Below are 9,918 nucleotides of genomic sequence, written 5' to 3' on the forward strand. Positions count from 1 at the left end.
AAGTCATCTCTTTGCTTGACAAGCTGGCAAATAAGGTCCTAGCCTGCACAAACATCCTTCCATTTCAGCACCAGCAGGTTAGGCAAGAATTTAACTCTAACTGTAATTTAAACTAAGGATTGAAGAAGCTATACAATTAAATTATGGGTTGGGATGGTTTATATTATTTTAGTTTGAAGGTTGGTCAAGTTGATGTTTCACTAGACTTAAATTGTGGGATAAACAGCCTGCATGTACTGGCAAAAAAATAATAATTCACATCTCATTTGGGTAGCTAACATACAAGCAGAGCTTATAAATAGTATAACTTATAAATTGTTAACTGCCATGACTTCCATTAGAGCATATTCAGTAACAGCTTGGCTTTTATTCCCTGGATCAACAAATTCTAAAGACTTCGTAGTGTGCACTATAATTGTTCAGTGTTGATACAACAAAGGTACTGCATACATTAGTTCAGATTTGAATGCCTCAGAAATAGACCCTGTTTGTCAAGATCATCTAGCAAAATCTTGAAATGTCTTGTTGCAGATCTGGCTGTTCAAGGGGAATGAAAATCTTATCTGCTGTTGAATTACAAATTCCTTTAAAAGTAAATCTACTGAATCACTTAACAAAATTCTCATCCAGCTCATCTTCCCTTCTAAGCACTAACCTAAAACCCCAGCAGTCATAGCTGGCATTCTACCAGCCATGAGCTGTCCCTGAAAATAGTCGCTATGAAGTACGTTCATTAAAATGGATGCCATTATCATAGCCAATTTCAAAGCAATTGTTTCACTTAAAATCTAGTTATTTCATCCAATAGTTACTAGAAGTTTTGGTTTGAGCAGCAAAATACAAAGCAACAGTTCCTTTAAACCCAAGCTTCACGTTCTTACTCAGAATTTTTCCCAGCTCTGTGTGTTCCTAGCACACATCAATTTAGCCCACTCACTTCTCTTTCGGGTTTATTGATTAGAACTTACTCTCTCACACCTCTATTGTGTCAATGCTGTGACCCAAGTATTTAAAAAATCCTGTCCATATCTTTCTCATGCCTCCATAATACTGTTGACTGCCAAATATAATTTTCTGATATTTCTCCTACTCCAAGTCTGTTTCTCACTTTTTGTAGTCTAAAAGATAAAGGTTCCCCTTGCATATATGTGCTAGTCGTTCTTGACTCTAGGGGGCGGTTCTCATCTCCGTTTCAAAGCCGAAGAGCCAACTGTCCGAAGACGTGTCCATGGTCATGTAGCCGGCATGGCTAAATGCCGAAGGCGCACAGAATGCTCCTACCTTTCCACCAAAGATGGCTCCTATTTTTCTACTTGCATGTTTTACATGCTTTCAAACTGCTAAATTGGCAGTGCGGTGCTAGGGATTTGAACTGCTGACTTTTCTGATCAACAAGCTCAGCGTCTTAGTCACTGAGCCACTGCATCCCTATAGTCTACAGATACCTAAAACGGGGACAAAATTCACAATTATGGTAATAGTAATGATCCCACCTGTATCCTACATGCATCAAAAGGATGCCAAACTAGTGCCTTTGTCTCTTTGAACACAACCTCCCTATAGATGCTACCAGAAGAGGCATTTGGAGAGGAAAGATGGCATTGTGATGACGTCATGCAAATGTTATCACCTCATACACGGGTGTCGAAACTCGCAGTGTCACACCGTCATGGGACATGTCACAACGTTTTCCCTTTGTGGAAGTGGGGTAGGCCTGGCCTGGATGTGACGCATCCAGCCCATGGGCCCCCAGTTTGACACCCCTAGCCTAATATATTTGGATTCATACTGTAAATAAAGGCAGTTTTTACAGTATTTTGATACGATTGTTTGTAGGATTAGAGCTACAAGAGTTGTTAAGGGAAAGCTAATTCTTATGTGGTCAAAAATAAGCCTGATAACACTGTTGGACCAGGGCCAAATTGAAAGTTTACCTCCCACCCAAGAGAACTTGGCTTCAGTTTGGAATGAAAAATCTGAAGAGGCATCAGCTTACATATGGTACATGACAGTTGCTGGAATGCTTTAATAATTTCAGAGTTTTGCTATACTATTTTTTTTTTCATTTGCATTCCTTGTATTCTGACAAATATATCTTAACAGTGTTTTTCCTTTTTAAGGAAGGCCTGACACCTTCCAGTTTGGGAAGATAAGGACTTTGCTCCAGTCTTTCTGGTGGAGGGCAACAGATATGAAAGGGCTGATAAATGTGACCACATTAACATTTTTGTTAACTGCATGCTACACTATCAGAAACGCTGATAAAAGTAAATCTACTGAATCATTTAACAAAATTCTACTTCCAAATAAAAACACATAATTTTGGATTTGTCAGCTGTACCCAGATATCAACTCTATAGGAAAGCTAGAAGTCTACTTTTGAGATTGGCTATAATAACAGAATATTGCAAGCCCTCTCCCATCTTATACTTTAGTGAACCAGGGAAGTGTCCATCTGAGCTAATTCCAAACATTTTCTTCCTTCTTAGGGCTTAAAAAGTTGTCTCAACCTCCTTTGATTTTGGTAATGACTCTTGCATATTTCCACCAGTGTCATCTGCTTTATACTCCACAGGATTGTGCAGAGCAATGGAGGTAGTTGATTGAATAGCAATAGATCCCACCTTCCCCACACTCCGCCCCTGTCCCCCCATGTGACTTTGTTTTTAAGGTTTGATTTTAATATTTTATGTTTTAACTAAGATGCAACTATAAGCCGCCGCCCAGAGTTACCCTATCGTAAGATAGTAAGCCAATAAAATTTATAAATAAATAAATAAAAATAAAATTTACTTCTAAGAAAACAGGACTGGTCTAACTCCTATTTATTGCTCTAGGTTTCAGAAATTGTCCAGAGTAAGCTGTACCATCTGTCACTCAAGTGGGCTTAAGTTTAGAACTGCTGTAAACACCAAAATAACATTGAAATCAGCAGAACCTTGCTTAAAGAGGCAAAGGTAATGGCTGCAAAATGTTTTGTTTTGAGTCTCCGCTCTTTCATCCATAGATTTGGATGTCATAAGCAAAATTCTGAATTTCTGCAGCTTGCAAAATAATACCTATTAGGAAAAACAAAGACATTATTGTGCGAAAACGCTAGGATTTCTATCCATGCTTGGGAAAAACAACTGCAGCCAAGCAGAAACACTTCCAGTTCTGTTTCCCACATGGATGCATTCATTCACTCACTCAGAACTTTATTCACTAGCATACACGCTGACGGCATTCCGGCTGCCTGGAATAATTGAGCCACACCCTGGAGTTTTCAAAAAGTGATGACGTCTAAAGGCAGCCACCACCACCTTGCTCTCCACTGACAATAGCAAACACTAAGGCTGGTGTGTATGTGTGCATGGGTAGGAAAACAAGGTATTAGAAAAAGGGTAAGCAGAAAGAGAAGCGGAGGTGGCATTTGGAGATGGGCAGTTATTACAGGTAGGCAAGAGGATTATCGATTGCAGGGATCACGAGGTACGTGATCTGGTGGGACTGCACCCTGGATATTTGCTTTGAGCTCGGCTGCAATAGAAAAGGAGTATGGGCAGTCCTCAAGTTACAACAGTTCATTCAGTGACCGTTCAAAGTTACAACGGCATTGAAAAATGAGACTGATGATCGTTTTTCACAATTTTTGCAGCATCCCCATGATCATGTAATCAAAATTCAGATGCTTGGCAAATGGTTCATATTTATAACCGTTACTGTGTCCCACGAGCAGAGACTTCCACAGTTTAAAACAGGAGCCCATGTTCCCCTCAGATTATGTGTTTCTATAGAGTGATAGCAGACGCAGTGACTTAGTGGCTAAGACCACTGAGCTTGTCAATCAGAAAGATTGGCAGTTCAGCGGTTTGAATCCCTAGCACCACGTAATAGAGTTAGCTCCCGTTACTTGTCCCAGCTTCTGCCAACCTAGAAGTTTGAAAGCACATTAAAATGCAAGTAGAAAAATAGGAACCACTTTTGGTGGGAAGGTAACAGCATTCCGTGCGCCTTTGGCATTTAGTCATGTCAGCCAGATGACCATGGAGATGTCTTCGGACAGCACTGGTTCTTTGGCTTTGAAACGGAGATGAGCACCGCCCCCAAGAGTTGGGAATGACTAGCACATGTGCGAGGGGAACTTTTACCTTTATTTTATAGAGTGATAATCTATATCCGTAGCATCACACTATTGCACCTATTGTCAAGTCATGATTACCGTATATATACAAAAAAGGCTTCCATCATCAAAGGCAATGCTGCTTTGGTCAGACTGATCTCTTTGACACATACCTGCAGATACTATCAATTCAATCTGAAATATGCAGAAAATCTAAAAAAAATACTGAAATTATCTAAGAAAGATAATCTCAGGAGATACCATTATACGAATTACAGAAAGCATTATTTTGAAAATGGACAATTATTGCCATTAGGGGTTTATAAAATAAACATTAATTGGTTGGGTTCATGAAATGTGCCAATTCACATTTACAAGCAGCGCAGCTGGGTTTACACAGCATGCTAAATCAAAGCCAACAAATCACATGATGTCTTCACATATTATGTGAAGCACCATTCCAAATATTTTAAGTCAAAATGTGTTAACGTAAAGCGGTTAGAACCACAGCAATAGTCAAAATACTGAGTTCACACCACGTGTGTTATTTCGGTTTTGCTTACCATGAAGTTCATTTTACTTCATCTTGTTCCTTTTCTTTGACCAGGAAGTCCTTCTGTTGGTCACTTGGTGCCTAGTCATCACACAACTAGACAATTGCAATGTGCTGCCTAGGGGCTGCTCTTGAAAACCATCTGAACGGTACAGCTGATACAAAAAGCAAAGGCGTGAGCAGTAAGGGATCCTTCACATTAAGTCCACATGTCACAGCTGCAATGCAAGCCACAATGGTTTCGGGTGCCCTTCAAGATGCTGATTGTCACCTATAAAGCCCTTTCTGATTCAGGATCTAGTTATCTGAGGGAGAATTGTCTCCAATTGTTTCTGTCCACCCTTAGAGTGGATGCACTCCACATCCCTTCTGCCATTGTGTGGACTGAAGTGGGCCAGCATTGTTGCTGCCCCTGCCCTCTGGAACAGCATGCCACCTCCAACCCGAGACAAGAATGGTATACCAATAGCACTTATGTACTACTTCACAGTGCTTTACAGCCCTCTATATTTCCTCCAACAGTCTGGCTCCTCATTTTACCGACCTTAAAAGGATGGAAGGCTGAGTCAACTTTGAGCCAGTGAGAATCAAACTTCTGGCAGTCAGCAGTGAGTTAGCTTGCAGTACCACATTCTAACCACTGCACCATCATAGTGCTGTATCCTCACATTTAAGACTTACCTGTTTAAGACTTACATGTGTTCCAGATTTGTATTTGCAGTCTCCAAGGAATGTGTACTGTATGGTTTATTGTTCTGGTTGTTTTAGTTCATACTACCTCTTGATGTGTGTTTAATTGCTTTTACTGTTTCCTAGGTTTGTAAGCTGCCCAGTGCCTAATGGGGTTGGCAATTACAACAAATCGATTAAATTACATTAAAATTAAATTATGTGTAAGTTCAGCCATTCTAGTTTGTGAATTGTAGTGTATTTTATGTATGAATCAGGCCTTTTGTAATATATCCAAAAAATGAGTTTGACTGAAACAAGGCCTGGCTTTTTACAATATTTGAATTCAACAGTGATTTGCAGCAAGTTTGTGATGGAAAAAAATAACTATATTCTCTTCATCGGAATAATGTGGCTCTTTTATTCGTGTGCCATGCTCTGCAGATGTTTCTAACATGCTAAATACTGGGTTGCAATGACCTCATACACCAGTGGTGGGTTCCGGATCCCGGTGCAACCGGTACGGTGAAACGGGGCCCGGCGTCCACCACATGAACGCGCACAGCGCGCACATGCGTCCTTACCTCCTGCGATGCTCCAACTGCTCAGCGGAGCGTCATGCAGCGCTGTACGCTCTGTGTGCGGAAGCGCCAAAGAGCTCAAATACAGGTAAGGAGGGCGGGCAGGCGTGCCCTCCGGAGCACCGTACCAGAATGGTACCCAGTGCTCCCGGGAGGCACCAGTACGCCTGTACCGGTGCGTACCGCCTGCAACCCACCACTGTCATACACACCCCATTCTTACTTTATCCAGATGCTTGGGAGAAGCCCCCAATATTCTTGCAAATAATGAAGGTTTATGCTTTGACAATGCCAGATTCCTGTTTATTTTTTATTAGCTAAAAGTATCTTCAAAACTAAAGTCAGGAAGGCTGGTGAGTGCCAATGAAGTTGTCCATTGGCGCACTGCCTACCTTTATCTATAAAGAACATATTACAGTTTCAAGCCAAATATTAGAAGAAATGTGAAAGAACCTTCAGCTCTGCAGGACTGATTTTTGTTTGACAAAATAACTTTGCTAATGTTAAAATCCCCTCTGACAGAATCTAGCCACCCTTCTTGCATTGGCCAGGCAGATTGTATCCCTAACTCCCAGGTGAAGATAATAGGAGCTGATCTTGAAGAGGATCTTGAAGAGCAGAGATCAGCCAAGAGATTTCCAAGGCAGAAAGATATGCTAATATCTGTGCGATAGATAAATTGCTGTTAAAATAACAGATAAAGACTGAAATTTTGGCAGTCAATCAATGGAATTACTATTGTACAAAACAAGTATTTTATCAGGAACAGTTTTTGGACTGGTGCCTAATGGAATCACATTTTACAAGCTGATGTTGGCAAAGCATCCAGCAGAATCAAATTCCAAATATATATCTATGCGTATATTAAAGATTTAGGAGTCAAAAACAGAGTTAAACATAAACATGTGAGGCTAAATATGGAGACCTGTTTCTATAGTCCCCCACCCCGACATCTTAAATTAATTTTTAAAAATGGTTACAATTAGAAGAGCTAGTTCAGTGAGATTTTTTTAACAAATGTGGCATTTTTACATCCAGCTATCTGGAACATCTTCATATTGTACTCATGTATTGTCCTGCTAATCAGGTAAAAAAATAAAATAAAACTGGTAATGGAATTGATTTCAGAAGAGCCTAAATGTAACTTGCCAAGAATATTTCACAAACAACATTATTAATGGCAATTTGTCTGACTTGTACAAACCTCTATTAGCTTGTCTTCTTTTTAAAAATCTTTGAAAGTTTTTCCACATTTGTTGAAATATGTATTTCTCTGTGGCTTGCCAATAATTTGAAGTGGGAGGGGCTTGTGTGCTTTTAACAAAGGCAGGGCTAGATAATTATATTTGAGAGTTTGTATTTTGTATTTTGTATTTATTGCACATTTATAGGCCGCCCTTTTCCCTGAGGGGACTCAGGGCGGCTTACAATCAAAGGGGAAGGGAGTGTAGGACAATACAAAAAGAAATGTGAACAAAAGTAAATTAAACAATAAAACTCAACATTCACTCGGCATTCGGGAGGGGCGAAAGTAGACTTATCCCCAGGCCTGACGGGCTAGCCAGTTCTTGAGGGCTGTGCGGAAGGCCTGGACGGTGGTGAGGGTACGAATCTCCATGGGGAGATTGTTCCATAGTGTCGGAGCCGCAACAGAGTTCATCTACCATTGATATTCTGTCAACTTTTTGAAATTAAAAAAGAGGCATCAAGTGAAGGTTTTGCCAAATATTCAAATGACTCCTGTATCTTGCCTTTGACTGTGGCTTGTTCTAGACTGTGGCTTTGTTTAGACTAATTAATCTCTCCAACATTCTACACCTGCTAATTTCTGCAGAGCTGGCTTCTATCAAAGGCCCAGTCAGAGTTAGTAAAAAAAAAAAAAAAATGCACAGAGAAATACAGTCATTCATCCACTCAGTCAAGTTGCCTTTTCAGATGTTGTAGCAACACACAAGTCATGCTAGCTAATTTAAAAGTTCTCCCAAAAACATCTAATATGCACAAGACCTTCTGCTAGGAAAGTACTGGTAAGGCTTCATCACATCAGCAACCCTTCTTCACTGACCAGCAGGGAGAAAGATAACCTATCTTAAGTTTTGGTGCACACTCAGTGTCTGTTGTGGCCCGCCAGCGGCCAGCAGAGCTGGCAGCAGATTCAGACTGAGGAGGTTGGGGAGGAACATGGGCCAGTCCTGGAGTCTGGGGAAGCCTCTGATGAGGGCTCTGTGTCAGAGGCAGAGACGGGCCCAGGGCTGAATGCCAGTTATCAGCTGCCTTTAGAGTCAGAGATCAGTGAGGCAGATGAACAGCTGGAGCCTGTTCCCAATGTGTGCATGCACAGAGTTACCAGACAAAGGGAACAGCTAAGGAACAGGGGTCAACTTGGGGCCACAGATGGATGATGAATGGCCCCTCCCAGAGGAAATAAAAGAGGAGCAAAAGGGGAGTGGAGTTTGCAGGAGACAATTGGTTTGCTTAATTGGTTCGTGACTCTCCAAGACTCCTTGCCAAGTTTTGCAGATATCGGCCTGTCAACTCTCCAAGCCAGATAAGGTCTGTGACTGTAAATCCTCCCTTGAAAGACTTTGATGGATGTGAATGAACAGAATTCACATTAAATTAATAAAAGGGGGTTTTGTCGGGACAAGGAGTTTGCTTCAGGCTCTTGGGAAGCCTAGGTCAGAACAGTGTCTTTCAGAACTAAATCTAACTCCACTGAAGTTAGTTATTGAATCAATTAACCTTTTCTGGCCATTTCGATAAACACATTAACCTCCCATTGACTCATTGTGTTGCAGCAGCACACTCAATACTTTCAGACACCATTATGTTTCTTTGAGGGAGAACATGATGTCCATGTTTCATGAGAGCAGCTTTTTCCAAGCTTACCACAAGGAAGGTTGTTTTTCATTTTGTTAGAATTGGGATATTTTGAGACCATTCGGCTTATCTCAAAATGCTTCATTCTCAAGCAATTAAAGTCTAAGCAGAGACTCAATCATTCAGAACTGGAGTTCTCTTTTCTGTTGGGCAATGTAAATGCCAACTGCAGCTTGGTATCAATTGCAGTTCTTATTTGTGGTGCCGTTACAATCAGTCATTGTGTGAGTCTGGGAGTTAAAAGTTTGAAGGTGAGGGCCTGGTACAATCCTAAACTAATAATGCCAGATGGATTAGCTCTTCCCAAACTGGTTCTGGATTAATTTGGAAGAAACATTCCAAGTTCCACTATGAGTGGTACATTGGCCTAGAGGTGGAGCTCTCGCCTCACATTCAGGAGGCTGTGAGTTCAATCCTAGATAGAGGCAGGTATTTCTCTGGACACACTGAGAATATATCTGCTGAACAAAACTCCGCATTGGCAACAGGAGTGGCATCCGGCCATTAAAACACATTGCTAGCTCCATTCAGTTGCCCAGACTCCACCCCACAAGGGATTATGGGGTCATTAAAAGAAGATGATTCCAAGTTCCACTATCGCCCCATTCCTGAAATGAACCAGGATAATTTTCTGGGTTAAGAGTTGATAACATTAATGTGCACCTTCCAGTGAGGCTATTTTGTTCACCAAAATATTTCTGAAACCACATAATTCAGTAGAACTTTGGAGAAATCATTACCTGAGTTACAATTTCCATCACCCACAAATAGAAAAGCATTGTGATGAAAAAAACAAACCACCTTTCCTTGTTGTAATGGGGGGGGGGATAAAAAATATATAATTTGATCATTACCTTGGGCAAGGTTAACAGTAAACTGCATAACAGTACAGTGAGTTGCCATAGGATGAGTTCTTATCTGTATTAATGGGAATATTGATCTCCTAGTACAGCGGTCCCCAATCTTTGTGGCTTGGCAACCCAGCTGTGGGGGGGAGAGCGTAACCTGTATGCTGGCCTGTAGCCTGGTTGCGAATAGGCCGCAGCCCAGTAGTGGGTTATGGCCGGGTGGGTGGGGAACTCCTTTCCTAGTAGACTTGCATTCTGTCATACCTAAAGATGATATTCCCATGT

The sequence above is a fragment of the Thamnophis sirtalis genome, unplaced genomic scaffold, assembly GCF_051295495.1.
Source record: "Thamnophis sirtalis isolate CommonGarterSnake01/CBP01778 unplaced genomic scaffold, rThaSir2_p1.2 scaffold_3, whole genome shotgun sequence".
Taxonomy (NCBI): domain Eukaryota; kingdom Metazoa; phylum Chordata; class Lepidosauria; order Squamata; family Natricidae; genus Thamnophis; species Thamnophis sirtalis.